This window comes from Chenopodium album, chromosome 2, assembly GCF_948465745.1.
Source record: "Chenopodium album chromosome 2, dcCheAlbu1.1, whole genome shotgun sequence".
In the NCBI taxonomy this organism is placed as follows: Eukaryota; Viridiplantae; Streptophyta; class Magnoliopsida; order Caryophyllales; family Amaranthaceae; genus Chenopodium; species Chenopodium album.
Window position 1 is genome coordinate 38,859,300 of NC_137835.1, and position 24,820 is coordinate 38,884,119.

Consider the following 24,820-nt stretch of genomic DNA (forward strand, 5'->3'; position numbering starts at 1 on the left):
CAACAATGATTTTGAGGTTTTTCAATCGATTTCTTGGTTTTTTTTTTTAACATTTCAATCGATTTCTGGCTTTTTCGATTTCAATTTTTTTTTTTTTCAATTTTTTCGATTTTGATTGATTATTCGAATTTAATAGTTTTGTTTCCGATTTTGATTTTTTAAATTTCGATTTCTTGGTTTTGCATTTCGATTTTGGTTTTTTTTTTTCTATTTATCGGTTTTTTTTTTCGATTTCTTTTTTGATTGTGTTTGTTCCAATTTTGATTTTGTTTTTCGATTTCAATTTCGATTTCTGGGTTAATTTTCAATTAAAATAATTGATTATTTTGGGTTAATGCATGGGGTGTTAGGGTTTTTATTTTCGGGATTTTTAGGTTTTTTTCCTGGGTTTGTTTTTCCCATTTCAATTCTCTTCTAATTGGGTTTTTTTTATCGATTTTCCTTTTTGATTTTAGATCTCTTGGTTTATTTTATTTTCGATTTCATTTTTGTTTTTCAATCTCTGGGTTTTTTTTTTTTTTAAATTTCAATTTTTTTTTTCGATTTTATTTTTTTTTTGTTTTCTGGGTTTTTTTCGAATACTGGGTTTTTATAATTTATTTTCTGGATTTTATATTTTTATATTTATTTTCTGGGGTTTTTTTAATCGAGTTTAATTTTATTTATTTTCTGTGTTTTTTTTTTAATGATTTTCTATTTTGGATTTTATTTTATTCGATTTTTTTTCAGGGTTTTATTTTTATATTTTTATTTTTCGATTTTTCGTAGCTTAATTAACTCATTTTAATCAATTTATTTTGGTTGTTTTAATTGGTGCAGGTACTTAGATCTTTAATTGAAGAATCAAGATGCAAGTATATTGATTTAGATGTTGTATGGGTTTTTTTTTTTATTGTAAAGTTGTAAATTTTTATTTTGATTTATTTTGTATTTTATTTTTTTTATTCATATGTTGTAATTTTTTTATTTTGATTTATATGTTGTAATTTTTTTTATTGATCTATACTGTAAATTTTTTTTGATTATATATATATTGAACAGATTTGGTTTATATGTTGTGATATTTGATTTATATTTTGTATTCTCATTTCATTTTAGTTTATTTAATTTTAAAAAAAAATTATTTTTTTGGGCACTTTTGGCACCGGTTAACCGGTGCCTTAGGCCGGGTTTGAACCGGTGCCAAATTCATTTTTTCACGTAGTGAAAGTCCAATTCATAAGAAAAAAAAGGGTGAAAAACAAGCCTTAAAAGCATACCACATACCAAGACAAGAACAAAGGAAAAATAAGGGAAAAGAAAAATAAAAGGAAAAGAAAAGAAAAGGAAAGCCATAGATAAAGGAAGAATAGGAAAAGGGAGAAAAGAACTAGAAGGCAAGTTAAACACATTAAACCTAATCAACATACAATTTGTCAAATGACAATATCGTCGCCAATCCCAAACACATTAAGTGATAACAAGCACTCATCCTCGAACCGTTCAACTTCCCCTAAACTAAACCTAATCTATGCATCCAAAGAAAATAAAGAGAAAAATTAGATAGGTCTCACCGGGCTATCCATGCTTAGCTAATAAAGAAAGGCGATAGAAAGAACCACCTTTGTTGCGCTCCAAAATCATAAGCATCATCATAAAGCCATGTAAGAACAAGGAAAGCAAAAGAAGATCAATCACATAAAAAGCCGCAAGCACCTTCCCATTGCTCGTGCTCACTTGATGAAATCCAACTCCAAGAATCCAACCTATAAATCTAAAAGAAAAACAAGTGAAAGAAAGAAAATAAACTAAAAGAAAGAAAGTTAAGAAAAAGTGAAAATTGAAAGAAAAGGGTTAGAAATCTCCGGGTTGCCTGCCGGGAAGCGCTTGCTTATGGTCCTAAGCTCGACCCTTCCTCCAAATCATGGAGGGTCAAAGAACACCACCTTCTTAAAAGTGGCAGAAGGAGCAAATTCCTCTTCAAATTTTAGCAACTTCTCATTGTTGCTTGATGAGACTTCATTCAATAACTTCTCAAAAGCAAGCTTCTCTTTCCATAATCTCATTCTCTTTCTCTTTTTCCTAGAAGCTCGTGCTCTTTTCTTTGCCTTGTTCCTCTTTGTAGATGGTTTCACACAATCCACACTCTTAGGGTCATCTTCCTCCTCTTGAGGGTAGAGCTCAAACCAATGATGAATGTCAATTTTCTCCTCGTCCATAAGCTTGGGAAGCTTCGTTTTCTCTTCGCTAACCTTCTTGCAATCACAACTCAACAGCACATCATCACAATTCTCAAGAACATTGATAGTTAAAGAATCAATCATGCATACATTATCAATAGGGCGAGGGGAATTAACACACATAATTCCTTTCACAAGAGACAAAGACTTATACATTGGTTTTAGCTCTAAACTTTCCTCATTCTTACCAACTCTCAAGGTAATACGACCTCCTTTGACATCTATTAAGGCTCCCGAAGTGGTTAAGAAAGATCTTCCTAAAATGATAGGGATATGGTCATCTTCTGCAATCTCAAGCACAATGAATCAACGAGAATGGTGAACTCTCCTATCTTGAGGGGAACATCCTCAACTCTCCCGTTTGGAAACTTAATAGACTGATCGGCCAATTGAAGGGTCATGTTGGATGGAAGGTGCTCACATAGCTTAAGTTTCTTAAAAACAGATAAAGGCATGATGCTAACACTAGCACCAATATGACAAAGGGCATTTTGGAACAATTTTCCTTTGATTTTGCAAGGTACGGAAAATTTTCCGGGATCTTTTAACTTTTGGGGTAAGTCATTATGAATAAAGGCGCTACAACACTCCCCCAAATTTACCGGTTCAATCATATTGCAACCTCTCTTACCGCTCAAAATTTCCTTAAAAAACTTAGCATAGTTTGGCATTTGTTCCAAGACCCCGGTGAAAGAAATATTAAGATGAATCTTCTTAAGCATCTCAATGAATTGTCCAAATTGCTCATCCAATTTATGCCTATTAAACTTTTGGGGGTAAGGAATTCTAAGTTTGTAAACCACATCTTGCTTCATCTCTTTCTCCTTAGGTTTATCATTGGAATTCTCACTCATCTTGCTAGACTCTTCATGATTATTCCCTTCACTCAAATCACTCTCCTTTTCACCCTCCTTACTTTTCCTAGGAACACTCTCGTTAAGGACCTTACCACTCCTAGTGGTGATAGCACACATCGGATTCCTAGGTTCAACTTGTTGTGATGGTAAAAAAGGAGGACTAGCACAATCTCTCAAAGGGTTGGCTAGTTAAATGATTTGGTTCTCAAGAATCTTTCCATGAGTAAAGAGGACCTCAAACATTTTGTTACAAGACAATGTGAATTCATTCAACTTCTCGGATTGAGCCATCATCAAATTCTCTAGCCTATTCATTTGAGATTGTTGAGCATAGAAATCATCACCTTGGTTTTGAGTCTTTGGAGTAAATTGGGGTGGGATACCTCTTTGAACATAATTTTGAAAATCTTCCCTACTTTGATTACTCAAATTACCCCTACCACGATTTTTGCCGGAATTTTTATTTTGGTTACCATTATAACCTTGGTTATGATTTATATTCTTGGCCATGGCTTTGACCATTACAACCAAAGTTGTTATGGTTACCACAAAACTCTTGGGTCACATGGTTATCATAACCACTATTTTGGTTATAATTATCATAGCTCCCATGATTGTGATAATTCCTATTCCCAACATTCTTTTAAGAATTAAATCTAGGTCCAAAGTCATTATTATCAACACAATTCACATGCACATTCTCATATCCATCACAAGTAACATTGGAGAAATAAGAAGCATCATGATCATTCTTTCCACATAAATCACAAACCAAGCATTCTCTTATCGTGCAACAAGAAGCAAAAAGAGGATTATAGTAGAAAGATGTTCCTCTCCCCTTAAAATGGGGGGGGGGGAGGGAAGACAAGAAGCTTGTGAAGGACTCTCAAGCTTGGTCTTGAGAGAAATCACCTCCTTTCCTTACTCCGAGACCAATGTGGATGAATTGTTGACGACATTAGATTGATTGATTGAGCCACTTGTGCTTGTCGATTCCATCTCTACATCATGCCAATTCATGTAGTTCGTTACTACATCATCTATGACATCCACAACCTCTTCTTCCACCTTGTTCATAATCGGCCCTCCGGCTCCGGCATCCAGGCTCGATCTACCTTGAGAGCTCAAACCACCATAGAAAATTTGTATGACTTGATAGGTTGGAATTCCGTGGTGAGGGCATTCCCTTTGGTAATCCTTGTACCTCTCCCATGCTTCATATAGGTTCTCTTTAGGAAATTAATTGAAACTTTGGATTAAGGCTCTAGTCTCCTCTGTCTTCTTTTGTGGGTAGGAACGGGAAAGAAATCCTTGGTAAATTCATCCCATATCCTTGGGGACCTTGGCTTTACCTCTTTGTCCAACCACTCTAAGGCTCTCCCTATGAGAGAAAAGGGAAACAACTTGAGCCTTATATACTCTTGCGCAACTCCGCCTTCCATAATTGTATTGCAATACTTCTCGAAATCTTTGAGATGGTTGAGAGGGCTCTCACTTGCTGTACGACCATATTGTTTCCTTTCGATCAAAGTGATCATTGCCGGCTTGATTTCAAAAGCACCATCCGGAATCAATAAAGGAGCAATCCCGCTCTCATACTTGTAAGCACCTGGTGTGCCCAACCCTTTAAATGTGATCCTTTGCGCTTCTCCCATGTTCTCTTGCACACACAATCTCAAACGAAATTATTTTAGCACGTCTACAAATGTAGCCTAAAGGAAAGTATTTTTGTGTTTTTGAATAAGGTGGAATAGACTCAACAACAATATACAATTACAACGCCATTCCCCGCCAACGGCGCCATTTTGACAAGGGTCAGAACTAGGTCGTTGAAACTAACCCTACCCTAGGCCAAACAAAAATTGTAATCTCTCAACACACCCTTATACAAGTATAATGGTAAGTAGAGGGTAGAACCAGTGAGGAATGGAGGGCGATCTTATATTGTCAAGTCAAGCTATTCCGGAAAGGTTTGGTAAGGGTGTGAATGCTAAACAACTAAACAAGCTAGGTTGGGACAAATGTAATAAACACTAGGGCTCGGGATCCACATATACTTGTAACGGATTCCGCTAATTGGAAAAGAGTTGACTAAGTCGAGTGATGCGAGGGAAAACCAATCATGCAACCAAAAGAGCATATCAAGCTATTTTCCTAGAGGTCTAACTAGCGTCAACTACGATAAACTCTAGCTAGGATCGTCACAAGACACCTCAATCGTTCAACGCAAGCCACAAATTAATGGTCCGTATCCATGTGAACCTACAATGCAATTTAGTGTGAATAACTAGGGTGATCAAGCCTAAATCAAACACACACATGCACATAATCAATTAACCAATTTAATCACATCATCAACTCCATCAATTTCCCCAAATTAACATCAATCCATCACTGATATATATGCTTCACCATTACCCTAGCAATCAAACTACTCACAATCCATAGAAATCAAGATCAAAACAAAGCTAAACAACAAATTCATCATGATCAAATTAAACAAAATAAAATCAAATCACAAATCAATCACACTTCAACATTCAAAAAAACAATTGAAATCAAATTAAAGATCAAACTAAAGATTGAATTAAAGAAAATGGTTCCCTACAAACTTGATCAAAGATCAAAGGAATTGGATAAATCTTCAATCATCAACGATGCACAATGAAATTCTCTCACTAAAACCTAGAGTTTCTCTCTCTATAAATCTCTCTAATTTGATCTAAAACTAATTCTAATTCTATTCTAATCCTTCTTTCTCTAAAAGTAGAAGGAAAAACTATGTATAGTAAAACTAACAAGAGAAAGGTTAGTAAGATCGTCCAAAAGAAACCCCAGAATATGCGGTCGCAAAAAGGGAGAGGCACGGCCGCGAGAAAATTGGTATGGAAAAGGGGCCCTTGCAGGAGCGCCCGCGCCACCCAGGTGCGCGGCCGCACCACCCTCGTGCGCGCCCGCACCTGGCAGCAGGGGAGCTCCCTCTTCTTCGTCCTAGCTCATCCTTTGTGCGCTCGTCTTGGTGATGATGATGAACACTAAGGTACGCAGTCTTGTAATGGCTCTTGTGGTGGGTTCATGCAAAAGATGATGCCCCCACCGCATGCATGCACCGATCTCATAAACTTGCTCCTTGCATTCCTTCAAACTTGAGTTCCAAATGACAAGCAAAAGGCATCCAAGATGATGAGAAATATGAGAGGAAGGCTCGAGAATCCTTGGAGCACGATCATAACCTAAAAATACTTGAAAACAAGCAAATAAAAGAGAAAAAGACCAAATAAACAAAGAAATGCACAAAGATAGAAAACTAACTAAGGAAAGCACAAACTAAAGAAATAAAGAACAAAACTAAGGAAAACTAAAGAAAAGAGCTATAAATGAGCATGAAAATCATCCTAAAAGAAGCCAAATGAGTGCCATAAATGACACTCATCGACTAAATATACCAATCTAATTCTTGAATAATTAGTGACCACATAATATTTAATGTCGAATCCTTTTTAATTCTACCTTAGTGTCAAAGACACCTTAAACGCATAAAGCGTCACAAATCCTATCCCTCGGTGTTAGAAACACCTTAAATGCACTATGGTACCAAAATATAATTTATTCCTCGTGTACATAGACACGTATATAGCTCATTTTCTCATGCTTAAAGCATCAATAAAAAATAAATGAACCATAATAAAATTTCTTTTCAATATTCCAAGCCAAATTAAACGTGTAGTTTAATTAGATATGAATTCCAACATGCCATAAATAAAAGTGTGGTTCATAGAAACAGGCCAAAATATAAATTTCTATTCTATAATCCATCACAAATAAATCATGCTTTCTAATTTAATCACCAATATCAATAATCCTCAATTTCCAATCATAATCTTAGCATCATACTACTTGGGATTAATTTAAATCAAGTCTAGCATGATACTCCATCACAAAAATATGCTAAGTACGCAAACGTACCTCAAATAAGCCCTTAAAGTAGCCGATTACCCACAACAATTCCCGAATAAAGTCCCCTACATAAATGGACAATAATACTATATTAATTCTCCTTGTATACACAATTTCCAGTAACTTCAATTTACTTTAGACTACTTATAATAATCTTAAAATTATTTAAAAACCTCTAATTAAACTTATTTTTAATGGGTAATCACACTCTTTAATTAAAATCACAATTATACTAATTTAAATAAAATTCCAGCATTTTAAACTAATCAAAAACCCTTTAAAACATCATCAAAATACATCTTTATAATTAAATTATCCATAGACACATTAATTTATCTCTTACCCCTTTTAAACCCAAGGATAAAATTTAAAGCACAAAAAAAAACTTCATTAAAAATAAAAAACTGCCAGAAAATTATAGTGAGTCTTTCTTAAAACGTTGTTTCGCATGGAAAACACTACTAGTTTATCAAAATCGGATGAGTTTAGAACCTGATCGGCATTAAAATGGGATTATTATTAACGACGGAAATCTAATTATTAAAATATGAATTTACGTGTTCAAAATAATCTGGAATTAAGTTAAACTAATCGGTAGTTCTAATCACCAAAATTTCAAAACATCATTACTATAAAAGCTCTAAATCAATTGTTCATAAAAACCCTAAAATCATGATTTTCAATAATTAAAAACCCTAGGTTATAAAATTTACAAAATCTGAATATTATGACATTTATAAAATATGAAATTATAAAGTTTAATCATCAAAATACAATTTGATACTAAATAAATTAATTTCAAACAAAAAAATCAAAACCCATAAATCAATAATTATAGCTACACAAATTAATAAAACAAAGGAGAGAGAAAATAAGAGTAACCTTTTTGTGTGGGAAATTATTGGGGATTCATGGGGTATTTATAGAGTAGAGAGTGTAGGGTTAAATTTGGGCTTATAAAAATGTGGGCTTGAGTTATGGGATAGGGCTTAAGGTATGGGTTTTGGAATGGGTTATTCCAATCAGAGTATATTAGAATAATTTACATTTCCCAATAATTAATAAACATTTGGCCTAAAACATAATTTACTTTTATAAAACTTTATATTTAAAATACTTTAACCCTTTAAAATACTTAATTAAAATACTTCAGCCATTGACAATACATTTTATTAATACTTAAATACTTTATAAAAATACATAAAAAATATGAGGTATTACAGTCTACCCCACATAAAAGAAGTTTCGTCCTCAAAACTTAGGTACAAAAACCTTAAAAACTCGTTTAAAGGAAAATAAATACTTAAAATCTCAAAAACTTTTCTTAATACTATTAGTTGCTGTACTTTTGTGATACTTCCTTTCTACCTCATCTATTCATTCACACACAAACTAGTGTGTAAAGTATCCAACTTGCTGACCTACTTACATAAAATAATATGTAATATAACAACTTTACTAACAAGATTACACAAAATAATGTGTAAACTATTAGATTATCTAACAAACTCACACTACCATTAGTGTAAGAATCAACTTTGGTAATAAACTTACACATCTTAGTGTGTAAAATAATCAAACTTATCAACTAAATCAGTGTAAAACTGACGAAAATGCACTTTAAAATGCCAAAATTAAGGAAAAAGCGCATAATTCTATCTCACTCTACCCCCCTTAAAGAAAACGAGTTACGCCCCCGTAACTCCACTTAACTCCACTTTAGAATTATGTTGATTTTTCTTCATTCCATCCTTGGTAAGGTCATAACACTTCTCTGTATGCATTCCTTGTTGCGAACCAAAATTCTTATTAATTCCTTACTCATTATACCAAAAATAATAAATTTCCATCTATACTATCTTTCACCCATCCTCTAGTAAAAGTATGAAGCACTTTGATATTTGAAAATTTGATTTGTCTAGATTTTTCATGATCAAATTGGATGAACTAAATAGCTCCCTTTGCAACTCATACCTTTAGTTAATGTTCTTTCACAATGACTTATGAAAATTGTCTTATACTTTACCAAGGTCCTATAATATGCCAAGTTATTTGCCACTTTACCAATTCTATGCAAATTCATATATAATTCTATATACTATGGCTCAAATTTTCTTTCTTACCAAAATTCATCTTTTGTCTTATGGGTTACACTTTCAATAACACTTGTGCCTTGTCCGTTGTTTAACTTGCACTACTCAGATCAAATCCATTCATGTATACTTTTCTTGCTTCGGTCACTAATGTTCCCCAACATAGTGAACTTTCATGGTTCTTTTTTTCAACCTCCAAATGTTGCCATACTAATGATGGCTTGTATGGTGACTTTGTTACATCCTTTCTGAAATTAAATACGCATGTTTTCTGCAAAAATTCCCTTGTGAAAAATTATTTCGCTATTATACCAATGGGTGGAGGTTGTAATCGTCTCCAATGTATTACCAAAGTTCTCATGTATACCACCTTCTAGGATTTTGAAAGAAACTAGGAATTTTTATCTAACATGATATTTTCAGGAACTCCATGTAGTCTCACAACGAGTTTGATGTAAGCCTTTGCAAGTTGCTCCATCTTCGAAGTCTCCTTCATCGATTTTTAAACATTGCGGACTTAGACAATCTATCCACCACAATCCGATTAAATTAATCACTCTAAACCTCAATACACCTTTATCAAATCATTTTTGCAGCTTGTCCTTTCCTGGTTGTATTTCACTTTCCTTCCGTTACATTTCCTTTAAACTTCTTACTCTTACAAAATATACTCAAGCTTTTATCTCCATGAGTATTTAAATGACATATCCTCTTACAAATTCGATGAAATTCACACTTTCTACTTGATTTTTTTTTTCTTCATTTTCTCGAATATTGTTGGTCTCATGCTATAGTTACCCAAACAATTTTTTAACTTTTCTTTTCCAACACTTTTGAGGAGATTAATTTCCTTATTCCCCCTTAAATTTAACATTATTAGCAACATATTTGCCCAATACATTGCTTCCCTTTCAATGACATTGAATGTCTCCTCCACGGTCCTTTTTCAACTCCTATCATTTCTTGTTACATATTTAAATCCTTATGTGTGAGAGTCTATCTCAAACTTTAAACTTTAAAATTCATTCACAAATAATCATTAATTTATACAAAATTATTTCTCACTTAATACTTCCCATGAATTTCCAATTATTCTTCGCCAGGGCATTCACTTGTTAATAATCCTTTCGAATCTATCAAAATCTTCCACACCGTTGTCCAACTTAAACCTCAACAACAATTGTTTTATCACGGAGTCCATAATTCACAGCTTCTATCCCTGTAAGATCAAAATTTCCTCTTATCGCAAAGTTTTCTAAAATGGTCCTTTCTCAATCACAACTCACACTCGGGAAAAACTTGCGCGCATTTGCTTCTCTCTGAGCATCAACACGTTTTATTACAGATGTTTACATCGTCCTTTTCTTCCCATTCTTAAAATTCACCAAAATACCTTCAATGAAAATATTGAATTCCATAAGTCCATGGAAATTATAGGTGATTCATTATCCCAAAAGGCAAAAATGAAAACTCGAATCGTCCCAACCTTGTCATAAGCGCCAAATTCGAAATATCTTCTTTCGAATATTTTTACTTACTAGTTCTATCCTCAAGTCTAATCTCAAAATTATATTTTCTCCTTTCATTTGATCAAACAAATCATTGCTTTAAATCAAAGGATAATTATACTTCTTTGTCACATTGATCAATCCCCCATAGGCACTTTACAGACACTTCCATCCCTTTCTTTAACAATTACATGCGCTCTCCAGGGTGATGTAACCTTCTTTCAACGACTTACAATAGTATCTTTCAACCCCCTTTAAGCAATGCAACATTAACCCTTTCTCCACACGAAAATATGTCCATATAATACCTCCAACTTCACTTAATCTTTATATCCTTGCTTATATTTCCCATGCTTACATCTTTCCTCCAATAAAATCCATAATCTTTCTTCTAGCATCCCTTGAATAAATCTCGTGACCCCTAAATAATCTCCACTTCAATCACCTCATATACAATCCTTACTTAAGTTATATTAACACATCTCAATCAAATTCGTAAATCTTGTCATAAACACTTTCTCCTTTATGACATTTTGACATCCATAGTTTAATATTCTCGACACTTCCAAGTATAAAGCGTCTTCATAATTCAAATTTCCTTCAGTTTCAAGAGTTACTCAAGCCGCCTTCAAACTTTTTATCATTTCCAAAATATTCCTTTAAAGCTCTGTAGTCATTTTGTTTAACTTTGGCCTACCTACTTTCTTGATTTGATTCCTTATTTTTATTTTTTATCTCATCTTTCTTTTAGCTAATATATGAATTGATTATTTATAATTCAATTCAATCAAACTCCCAAAGACTTTATGTCTTGAAAACCACCCTTAAACTCATAGTTCGCCTTCCTTCAACTCATTCCTTTAAGTTTAAAGCAATATCATTTCCTTGAATACCGGGAGATCTTAACAACTTGGAGTACTTCTCGAAACCAAGAAATCTTTTCATTTCCACTTAATTAAACCTCACTATCTTTTCTTTCTATCTGCATGAAAAACTGGTACAACTTATTTCGGGTTTGTTATTGCAAACATCTCCAAATAAGGTCGGATGTATTCATAACTTGTTGGTTCCCACTGACATGGTAAAAATTAACACTCTCCAGTACTTACCATACAAACTTTTATTCACTCTCAAATTCTCAAGACACAAATTGTTTTTTAACAACTTGTATAACTCTTTGACTCAACCGTCAAAACTTCGGGAATTGATCTCCCTTCGGTATATATATATAACTTTCACTTCTTAACACCATCTTGTTTCACCTTTTTCCCACTATAGGATTGTTGGTGGTTATATCGTCCTTGCCTCCTTGGCAATCTGCCAAGCTTGCCTTACTTCCTTGTTCAAATAATTCCATTACTAAAATTGCTTCTTGTTACCATACTTTCTTGATGATAAAACTGGTTGCTATATAGTATGGGTTGAAACACTTAGCTTCCTCTTATTCTAATCAACTAACACCAACCACTAAACTCAATCATGAATCAATTATCATTTAATTCGAATTAAGGTTTGAGGTAAAATTTTTATGTCCTCATTCCCAATAATTCGAATACATTAAATCTTGATTGATAAACAACCAAAGTTCATATAGTTAAACAAACAATAAAAAAAAAATTTTAAAAAAATAATATCCCCATTAACAGCTACCCACAAAGGGACGAAAGAAATGAGTAGCACATAGAAAACAATAGAAATCATAAGATTGTTGAACAACTCTAAAAGATTAGGTGAATAAATTCAAGAATTTTCTCCAAAATGATTGCATTGCTACCCATAATGACTCCTTGAAGTAAAATAATTGTCCTCATATCCCAATTTAAAGAATAAATACTCATAACTCCTAAATAACATATGTCAATATTTTCTTCAAGGTTAAACATGTGGCAATGTATTTAAGGTCCAACATAACAAGAGTCCTCAATATTCTAACAAGATCATAACTTCTCAAAACTCCAACCATATATTAAAATATATATGCTCAATTCTCCATCCCAAATTAAATAACATTAATCATAAGAAATGATAAATCACTAAGCTTAAATGTCAAACTTCAATTGGTCCGCATTAAGTATCCCTCAACTCATATAATAACTTTCATCATTACTCATCTCTAATCAATTCCTATGCTCACCTCTCTTGGGCTCTTGTTCAATTTTGATTACAATTCAAACTCATACTCAAAGACAAAACTTATTCCTCAGAATAGATAATATCCCAAAAGATTTCATCCTTAAGCTCCTTAACCATATGCATTAAAATCAATCTCTTTATCCTTATAACTTGGTGTCTCCATACACAAGTGTACAAAACTCAAATTACTCATTTTTAATATTTAGACAACGTATCTTAACAACAAATTATCCCAAAAACAATACTCACATTCATGTGAGGATGTAAATAAAAAATTTCTTCTAAAATATATCTCAAATAAGACCATTGAAGCGAACAATCCTAACAAAAGCAATTGAACTCTCAAAATCCTTAACATTCCTCAAAATTCTCATCATAGAAACTCACAGGGTAAAGGTTTAGGGATCCTACAAGAAAACGGATTAACTACCAATAGCAAACCCTTCCCATAACCATATAATACAATTCTTGTAGAAAATTAAGTTCGGTGTTCAATCAAACAATCTTGATAGCTCACATATAATGGTTCACATATTGCATGTTGTCATCAATAAACATTTAGTCATACAATATGCTTGAACACTTCTGAAAAAAATATATATATGCACATAGGAAAGAAATTAAATTCTAGCCTATATGCCCTTTCTTCTCCTACCCAAGCTCACTAACATGCTTATAAAAGCTTTTAACACATATTTCTTACCTCAATCCTTGCTTTCCTGAACCATGAACAAACTAAAAATATTTTTGACTCCTTTTTTTTTTTTAAAGAAATTCAAAAATAAGCTTTGAAAAAGACCGAAATATTTTCGGCTTTCTTAAAAAAAATATTCAGATGTTCTTCATAAAAAAAAATTGCACGTTTTTTCTTCATAAAAAAATTTGTTCATTCCTAAAATAAAAACAAAAATAAAATTCAAAACAATTTAATTTAACACCGTTTAATTAAATAAGCACTTGGCCAAGTTTTAAAACAAAACACTTTAAAATACATTTTTGGCTTTAGTGCTAATAAAATCTCAACCAAAGATCCCATATACCACTTTGTAACACCCTAGAAATTCCTTTCTTTTAAAATACCTGTTTTGCCCCGTTTAAAAATTTAAATAAGAATATCTAAGATATTACCTCCTCCGTGAAAACGGCTAAGGCAACCATCAAAGACACACAGCGGAAGACTAATTTCATAACCATTCAAAACAAGTTAACTTGAAAAGTTAACCAACGAAAGTAAAGTCAAAACCAAAGTCAAACGAAGTAAAATAAAACCATCCTACAACTTGGAAGCATTGTAGGCCCTTATTAAAACCAAACCAACTTTAAAACTTTTGCGTTAGTCATGCATGATAATAATATCATAAATAATTAAAGCATTAAACACATCATATACTTATAGAAACTACCATGATTCGCTCTTCACTCATGCCCATTCATGAATATGCTTCATCACCTGAAAACCTCATCTCTACTTGTCTCCACTACTCGCCATTAGAAAATGGGTCATCGTAGGGCCAAAGTAAAAACAAGGACAACAAGCACACAAACACACACAATCAGCAAAGCTGAGTACATTAGCTTATTTAAACACACTAACATACTTTCACCTATCAACACACACTTACCTCATTGCACCTGTTTACAAGCACACACAACTAACATTCAAAATGACTTTTCAACTAGACAACAAAATAATTTATTTAGCGTTGATCACATATCGAACGGGTTTCCAACTCTACCTCCCCAAAATAAATTGAGGTTAACTGACACGGGAGCTAACCGTGCCAGCACAAAACCAGACATAGGTGACGGAATTCCAGCGCATAATAATAATAAAAAGGAATGTACAGCGTCCTGTACTCCATTAGAAGTTATGGTTAAATAGAAAACCCCGTAACTCCCCTTAAATGTTCATACTCAAGATGTATACGTTCCAAGAGTTTTGGTTCGTAATCTCTTTCACTTTACGTTATTTACCGATTATTAAACCTTGTGATGACTCTCAAACCATAATCATTCAATCAGCAATAATTATTCAATCAACCAAATATACCAATTTAATCCTTAAATAAATAGTGACCATATAATATTTAATGTCGAACCCTTTTTAATTCTACCTCAGTGTCAAAGACACCTTAAACGCATAAAGCACAACAAATCCTATCCCTCGGTGTTAGAAACACCTTAAGTGCACTAAGGCACCAAAATATAATTTATTCCTCGTGTACATAGACACGTATATAGCTCCTTTCCTCAAGCTTAAAGCATCAATAAAAATTATATGAACCATAATAAAATTCCTTTTCAATATTTAAAGCCAAATTAAACATGTAGTTTAATTAGATATGCATTCCAACATGCCATAAATAAAAGTGTGGTTCATACAAACATGCCAAAATATAATTATTCATTCTGTAATCCATCACAAATAAATCATGTTTCTAATTTAATTACCAATATCAATAATCCACAATTTCCAATCATAATCTTAGCATCATACTACTTGGGATTATTTTAAATCAAGCCTAACATGATACTACATCATCAAAATATGGTCAGTAAGTAAAGGTAGCTCAAATAAGCCCCTAAAGTAGCCGAATACACTACAACAATTCCCGGATAAAGTCTCCTACATAAAGGGACAATAATACTATATTAATTCTTCTTGTATACACAATTTCCAGTAACTTAAATTTAATTTAGACTACTTATAATAATCTTAAAATTATTTAAAAACCTCTAGTTAAACTTATTTTTAATGGGTAATCACACCCTTTTATTAAAATAACAATTATACTACTTTAAATAAAATTTCAGCATTTAAAACTAATCAAAAACCCTTTAAAGCTTCATCAAAATACATCTCTATAATTAAATTATCCATAGAAACATTAAATTATCTCTTACCCCTTTTTAACTCAAGGATAAAATTTAAAGCGTAAAAAATACTTCGTTAAAAATCAAAAACTGCCCGATAATTATATTTAAAGGCTGAATTTGGCAACGAGAAGGTGGTGCTCACTACCAAAGGTAGTCAATCTTTGTTAAAACGTTATTTCCACATGGAAAACACTACTTTTTAATCAAAATCGGATGAGTTTAGATCCTGATCGGGATTAAAATGGGATTAATATTAACAAACAGAAATCTAATTTTTAAAACATGAATTTATGTGTTCAAAATAATCTGGAATAAAGTTAAACTAATCAGTCGTTATAATCACCAAAATTTCAGAACATCATTACTATAAAAGCTCTAAATCAATTGTTTATAAAAACCCTAAAATCATGATTTTCAATAATTAAAAACCCTAGGTTATAAAATTTACAAAATCTTAAAATTATGACATTTATAAAATATGAAATTATAAAGTTTAATCATAAAAAAACAATTCGATAATAATTAAATTAATTTCAAACAATAAAATCAAAATTCATTAATCAATAATTATAATTACACAAATTAATAAAACAAAGGAGAGAGAAAATAAGATTAACCTTTTTGTGTGGAAAATTTTTGGGGATTCATGGGGTATTTATAGAGTAGAGAGTGTAGGGTTAAATTTGGGCTTATAAAATGTGGGCTTGAGTTATGGAATAGGGCTTAATTTATGGGTTTTGGAATGGGTTATTCCAATAAGAGTATGTGGGAATAATTTACATTGCCCAATAATTAATAAACATTTGGCCCAAAACATATTTTACTTTTATAATTATTTTTAAAATACTTTAACCCTTTAAAATATTTAATTAAAATACTTGAGCCCTTGACAATACATTTTATTAATACTTAAATACTTTATAAAAATACATAAAAATACGGGGTATTACAGTCTACCCCCCTTAAAAGAAGTTTCTTCCTCGAAACTTAGGTACGAAAACTTTAAAACTCGTTAAAAGGAAAATAAATAGTTAAAATCTCAAAAACTTTTCTTAATACTTTTAGTTGTACTTTTGTGATGCTTCCTTTCTACCTCATCTATTCATTCACACACAAACTACTGTTTAAAGTAACCAACTTGCTGACCTACTTACACAAAATAATGTGTAAGATAACAACTTTACTAACAAGATCACAAAAAATAATGTGTAAACTATTAGACTATCTAACAAACTCACACTAGCATTAGTGTAAGAATCAACTTTGGTAATAAACATACGCATCTTAGTGTGTAAAATAATCAAACTTACCAACTAAATTAGTGTAAAATTGACGAAAAAGAACTTCAAAATACAAAAATTAAGGAAAAAGCGCGTAATTCTATCGCACTCTACCCCCTTAAAGAAAACGAGTTACGCCCCCGTAACTCCACTTAACTCAACTTTAGAATTATGTTGATTTTTTCTCATTTCATCCTTGGTAAGGTCATAGCACTTCTCTATATGCATTCCTTGTTGCGAACCAAAGTTCTTATTAATTCCTTACTCATTATACCTAAAATAATCAATTTCCATCTATACTATCTTTCACCAATCCTCAAGTAAAAGTATGAAGCACTTTGATATTCAAAACTTTGATTTGTCTAGCTTTTTATGATCAAATTAGCTGAACTCAATAGATCCCTTTGCAACTCATACCTTTAGCTAATGTTCTTTCTCAATAACTTATGAAAATTGTTTTATACATTACCAAGGTCCTCAAATTTTCTTTCTTACCAAAATTCATCTATTGTCTTATGGGTTACCCTTTCAAAAACAATTGTGCCTTGTCTGTTGTTTAACTTGCACTACTCAGATCAAATCCATTCATGTATACTTTTCTTGCTTCTGTCACTAATGTGTCCCCAACATAGTGAAATTTCATGGTTCTTTTATTCCAACCTCAAAATGTTACCATACCAATGCTGGCTTGTATGGTGACTTTGTTACATCCTTTCTGAAATTGAATACGCTTGTTTTCTGCATAAACTCCCCTGTCAAATATTATTTTGCTATTATACCAATGGGTGGAGGTTGTAATCGTCTCCAATGTATTACCAAAGTTCTCCTGTATACCTCCTTCTAGGATTTTAAAAGAAACTAGGAATTTTTATCTCACATGATATTCTCAGGAACTCCATGTAGTCTCACAACGAATTTGATGTAAGCCTTTGCAAGTTGCTCCATCTTCGAAATCCCTTTCATCGGTCTTTAAACATTGCGGACTTAGACAATCTATCCGACATAATCCGCTTAAATTAATCACTCCAAACCCTCAATACACCTTTATCAAATCATTTTTGTAGCTTGTCCTTTCCTGGTTGTATTTCACTTTCCTTTCTTTATATTTACTTTAAACTTATTACTCTTACAAAGTATACTCAAGCTTTTATGTCCATGAATATTTAAATGACATATCCTCTTACAAATTTGATCAAATTCACACTTTCTACTTGTATTTTTTTCTTCATTATCTCGAATATTGTTGGTCTCATGCTGTAGTTACCCCAACATTTTTTTAACTTCTCTATTCCAACGCTTTCGAGGAGATGAATTTCCTTATTCCCCCTGAACTTTAACATTATTAGCAACGTATTTGCCTAATACATTGCTTCCCTTTCAATGACGTTGAATATCTCTTCCACGGTCCTTAATCAACTCCAATCATTTCTTGTTACATATTTAAATCCTTATGTGTGAGAGTCTATCTCAAAATTTAAACTTTAAAATTCATACACAAATAATCATTAATTTATACAAAATTATTTCTCCCTGATTCACCCTCGGAGTCGGACATGTTGAAGAAGCGTGCTGCAAAGTTCGAGATGGGAGAAGGAGAGCTCTTCAAGACGGGGTTTTTGAATCCTCTATTGAAGTGCGTTACCCCTGAAAAGGGGAGGGAAGTTCTCGAAGAGTTGCATGCGAGAAACTGCGCCTTTCATGCACGTGGCAGGTCCTTAGCCGTCATGGCCAGGCGGCATTGTTTCTGGCCCACTCTTGAGTCAGATGCCATGGAGTTTGTTAAAAAATGTGATAAGTGTCAATGATTTGGTAAGCTAATCCATCATCCGGCTACTGACCTGACGGTAACCCACATCCAAGTCTGGTTTGCTAAATGGGGCATGAACATTCTAGTTCCATATACGCCTGCACTAGGCGAAAAGCACTACATTCTTGGGGTTGTAGATTATTTCACAAAGTTGGTGGAAGTAGAGGCGTTCAAAGGCATCAAGACAAAGGATGTAATCTCCTTCATCTAGAAGAACATTATCACCCGGTTTGGGGTACCTATGTCTATGGTATTTGATAATAGACCTCCATTTATGACACCTCATCTTCAAACATGGTTGGGAGATTAAGAGATCTCACATTTTTTTTATATCAGTCGGCCGACCCAAAGCAAACGGCCAAGTTGAATCCTTCAACAAACTCATCTGGGACGGTATCAAAAAGAAAATTGAAAGAGCCGGTGGTTTATGGGCTGAAGAGTTAATTCATGTCCTATGGCCCATCCGGACAACTGAAAAGGGGGCAACCGGTGAAAATCTATTTCTCATGGTTTACGGTGCTGAAGTTGTCTTGCCCATCGAGCATTATAAGCTAACTCTACGAGTCATGCTATACGATGAAGAGGGAAACTGGGAGGCCATGCGGCTAGCATGGGACTCACTACCGAAGCGCAAGGGCAAAGCTGCCCTGCGTCATGAGATTTACCGTCTGAGAATGACTCATGCCTACAACAAGAGAGTGCACAAACGACCCTTAAAGGTTTGGGACTTTATGTTACGTAAGATGGAGACTACCGGTAGGGCCAATGAACAAGGAAAGTTAACTCCTAATTGGGAAGGCCCCTACAGGATCTATGAAGAAGTGGGAAATGGCACCAATCGGTCTAGAAACCCCAGATGGTAGGCGGCTGCGTAGAATTTGGATTGTAGACAACTTGAATAAGGGAGCCTTTTAAATTATTGTAAATAAAATGCATATCAATGAAAAAGTTGCCTTTTGTTTTCAAATTGCCTTGAATACTTACTTTGCATATATGTATACATGCGGAATGGTGGACCATCATCTGTGTAATCTATAGACGGTCCCTATAATGAATAAAACTAAGTCAAACTTAGTGCATAAAAAGATATTTAGTTTAAGAGGCCAAAGGCCGGATGCAAGCTAAGTAAAAAAACTTAGCGGCAAAAATGATATTTAATTTACATCGAGGCCAATGGCCGGATGCAAACTTATTTTATAATTTCGTCTGCTCATATTTGAGTAAGGCGTCCGGCGACGCCCCTCCGGGTGTTATTGTCGCGGAGGGCACTGTATTGTTTGCTCTACAAGCGTATGAAGACGACAAAGATTGAACGACAAAATTGGTCAATTCATAGCTGTCTGACCAAAATAGTCTAAAAGAATGATTAAGCCTAAAACCGGATGTCAAGTGACATTAGTCGGGTAATTATTGAAGTTCTCTGTTAGGCTAATCAACGAAATTGTACCAGTCACCCCAATGGGGCAGACAAACCAGGTGTAATGGATTGCAGGCACCCACACGACCTTTAAGCTGTCTAACGACCATCAGGAAGACGGACAATATGTTCCTTGCTCCATTAACTGCCAAGCGGCAATTTTCCGCCTGGTTTGGTGAAACGGCTACTGTGGAAGGTTGTGTACTTTGTTTGGGAAATCACTACTCTGATTGATTGACTTAGGAACATTGCATACGCTTTAAAGTATCAAACATTCCAAAGTCAATCAATCAAAGAAAGACTGAAACCAATCACACAACTAAGTTTAGCAGGCGGGCTTACCCCTCCTTTCTTGGCTTCCAAGGCAACCTTTTTCTAAAGAAGATGCTCCATCCTTAGTTGAGTAGCTGATTTAGCAGGCGTTATCTGAGGGGGGAACCATATTCTTTTCTTCTTCTGCAATAAGAAAGGAAACAGTTGGTTAAAAAGATTACAAAAAACAACAAAGCATCAATACATACGGAAAATTGCCAGATGTGTAATAAGTCTACCCTGCGTTAACATGGTACTAAGCCCTCAGACGGAGAGGAAGGCCTCATTCTTAAAAAAGTCCAGATGGGGTGTCTTTTCTTTAGAATGATTATTTAAGTCCCATCCTCCAAGGTTGCAGTTTTTTCTCCAAAAAATCTGGCTCTATTATCTGCTCATAAGCCCTAGATGACATCCAAGGAAGGGCGCATTTTTTCCCGAATAGCGCCGGAACTTGATTGTACGTGCGAAGGAACCGGTTGTGTCCTAATGTTTGAGAGAAGATCAAATAAAACCTCTCCTTCCAGTTAAACCATTTTGATGGCTTGTCTAAAGACATCAGGTATTGTAGGTGTGTCGTAAGAGTGTACCACACACCATACCCTCCTAGGGCACGACTCATATAATGCATATGAGCAAACACCGCAAAACTGGGCTCTATGTTCTAAAACTCGTAGGCGGCAATATAGCTTAAAATGTTTATCCATGACTTTAAGGTAAGCTGGCAGATGCCCAAGTCATACCCCTATAAAATCCTCTTAATCCCTTTGTGAAGGAGGAAGCGGAAGCCGGCTTTGATCACGGCTTCATAGCAACCGAAACAACTGTTTGCATTATCAATATCATCCCCCAGGCAGTTGTTGCCTTAGGCGGTGGAACCTCTATTCTCTATCCTTCTCCTACCGGATGCGTCTCCGCAAAGGCTCTAAAGCTACTTTGCATAACAACTAAGTCCATAGGAAGAATTTTAGTTGTCAAGGGATTAGGTTGATCCGTTCCTTTAGCCGGCTGTTGATAGTCAGCCGCCATATTTTCTAGGCCAGAGCCCGATGCCTCTAAGCCGGATCTCTCTACGACTTCCTCACAACCTGACCCCTCTTCATCAAGTCTTGAGGAAGAGGCATCCGTCTACCTCTTCCGAGATTGTTTCACTAGGGGTTGAAGAGGTGCCATCCGGAGAAGAACTCGCCTGCTCCTCTTCCGAACCCTCACATTCCTCATCAGGAATAACTTCATTAGCGGGCACTCTTTTAGCGCGCCGCCTCCTAGCCGTCTACTTAACTCTTACCATTGTGTCCTGTATAGACATAGAGACGAAGGTGTTCAGGGATGTACAAAGCAGGTCTGAATGACAAGAAAAGGCACCCTCAGTTCTAGATTCAAATGTACCAAGAGACTGGCTAAATGACCTATGTGGTGCCGTGTGGGCGATGGAGTGTCAAATTTGTCTTTCATGCCTAACTACACAAGCGGAAAAGTATAAAAGGAATATAGGCGGTTACCTTTAGACTTAGCTTTGAAAATCTAAAAACTGCTACACGCGGTGACCGGAAGTGCTCCTCGAAACACAGACGTGAAAAACACATATTCTCAGCAGACGATGCAAAGCTTCTCTCTCTAAAAAGTTCTCCCTTTCTCTCTCTAAAAGGTCAAATACTTTGGTGTGAAATGAGGAGAGAAGGGGGAAAACCTTCTATTTATATAAGGGTAAAAGCGAGGCATCCTCGTCATACCCTAGAAGGTGAATGGCTTTTACTATTCACCGTTTACTAAATGTCATGTGTCAATGGCGCCACGTGGCCAGGCACGTGCCACTTGTAAGCAATAAATGTTTTGGGTTAAAATACCCTGTCCACGTGGACCAATCAGAGAGGGCCACATTTCAAGCCTAGGTAGGTCCATTTGGGCCAATTGCCAGCTGACACGTGTCAGCCTCAGATGCTTTCTGGAATTGCGACCTTCAAGGCAAAATTCCCAAAAACGCCGCAAAACGGCGCTGACTACCAAATCTAGGTTAAATGACCTAAGAAGGGGCATGTTCCCCAATGAAATTATAAATAGGGAGATATTCCCTAATTTTAGGACACATTCAATCATTTATTACACCTACTCTACATTCTTTGGCATCACAGAACACAAGATCTCGGAATTTGAGAATATTTCATTTTAGTTTGCGCACCTTCTCCTACTCACATTCAAGTACTAACTTGATCGTCGGAGGAGAACCTCCAAACATCCGGAGTCTCCGTTGTTTTGCAGGTACATGTGTAGTCGGATCAGTCTCCGAGCTGTAGCTCTCCTGAGGGACAAAAAAACCAAAGACACTTTTTTTTGTTATTTTTATGATTCTTTTTTTGCATTTTCCCCTTTCTAGCCATGTTGAGCCTATCCCTCCATGTGTATGAGCCCATTACAAACCTCAACGCCTTTTTGTTTTATTTTTTCACCCTTAGTATTGTGAAGCTTTTGGGTCTCAAAAGTTTGTTTTCGTCTTGGTTTTAAAAGTTGGAAAGGTGATGGGTTAGAATGGAATGCAAGGTTGTGTTTTGTGATATTTGGTTCAATAAAACTAAGTTTGAATTTAAGAAAAAGCCGTGAAATGTTATAAAAGGCATGGACAATGCAATAAAATTTGACAAAACAAAAAGCTCAAAAAAAAAAAAGAATTAAATTACAAAATGATTTTGATTCATTAAGGGCCTTCCCTAGTATGAGAATTTTAAAACTATACTCAATTCAAGCTTGGGGGAGAGGCTTTATGCATTTTGTTTATAGTTTTGTGAGTTTGTGTTGAATAAGCTTAGGGAGATGTGTTTTTGTTTGAAATTTGGTGATTTCTCGAGTTTGTATTTAAGAGAGGGTCCTTCTTTTGCTACACTTAGGAAATACCAAAAACATTTATCAAACTTTTCTTCACCTTTACCATTAGCCTACAACCCTTTTAAATTCTTTTTGACTTATTTTAGTTGAGTCACTAGTCGGTGGAGGGAGCCAGATTTCAAGCATATTGAGATAGCATGACTTGGTTAGATATCTGGTTCCCCTTGATTTTATTGTCTAATCTTTGTTTCGGCTTCTTCGTTGAGTCATGAAATGCTACCTTGAAGGGTGGATTTGAATCTAGACGAGAGAACGCGGTAAGAATGTATGGAATGTAGGGGAAGTAGAGCATTTTAGAGTTCTCTATGCTTAGCATAGTTTATCTTTCAATCAACCATTGGCTTCCAATAGTCACTAGTAGAAAAATACAAAAAGAAAACCCCAATTGGCACCGGTTCAGGCCAAACCGGTGCCAAAAATCGGCCTAAAATTGGGCGGGGATTTAGACCAAGAATAATGGCACCGGTTCAGCTCAAACCGGTGCCAAAAATAAAAAGGCCACCGATTTGAACCGGTGCTCCAAAAAAAAAAGAACCGGCCTTTCCTTTATATATACCCTAATATAAGCTAACCTACCTCCTTCTCTCTCCTCGGCGCTTCTCCTTCTCTCTCCTCTGATCTCGATCTGCTTCTCCTTCTCTCTCCTCTGATCTTAATCGGCGCCGGTGTTCCTCTCCTCCCCTTCTTCTCTATTTGACTTTTATTCTTTGTCCTCTCTGTCCTCTCTGTCCTCTTTTGTCTCGATCTCCGACCTCTCTTCTGTCTTCTGCCCACCACCACCGACGCCACAAACCACTGCCACCACCAAGTCCACTTATTTTCAGGTTAAATTTGAGGTTAGTGCATGTTTCTGGGTTTAATTATTCGGGGTAAGGGTTTCTGGGTTTAATTATTTATGTTATATGCCTTAATTTTTTTGGGTTTGATTGTTGTAATATTGTTCGAAATTGATTTGTGTAATTGATCTTGGAATTATTTGGGTTAATCGATTTTGTCATTTTTTGCACTTAATTGATTTTTCGAAATTTCTAGGTTGAACTGATTTTCGAAAGTTTTGGGGTTAATTGATTTTCTGGGTTTGCTGGGTTTAATTGATTGTTGGGTTTGATTTTGGGTTAATTGATTTTGTCATTATAATTCATTGTTTGTACGGTTTTCTGGATTTATTTTCTCTTTCTCTTTCATGCATGAGTTTTCTGGGTTATTGTTTCTTGTATTTTTTTTTTTAGTTTTAATAATTTTTGGGTTTTAATTGATGCAGGTGTTAATTCATGCCACAAGGATTCAAGAATTTCTTTTTGGAATATTGTTTTGATGTTGTAATTTTTTTTTTTTTTTATTATTTTACAATTTCAATTTCTAAGTTGAATTTCATTATAATTCATTGTAATTTTATAATTTTTTTTTGTATTGTACAATAACAATTTACTTGAATATAATGTGATTTACCATTGTTTTGATGTTGAATATAACAATTTCAAGA

General features: G+C 34.5%; 1 non-coding gene across 1 annotated transcript; it reads left to right on the top strand.

The window, feature by feature from the left end:
• Window positions 1-4,241: 4,241 nt before the first annotated feature.
• On the top strand, window positions 4,242-4,347 carry LOC145607694 (small nucleolar RNA R71). The gene has a single exon (XR_014105610.1). It is a non-coding gene; the product is annotated as a small nucleolar RNA R71 (small nucleolar RNA).
• The last annotated feature ends 20,473 nt before the right edge of the window (window positions 4,348-24,820 follow it).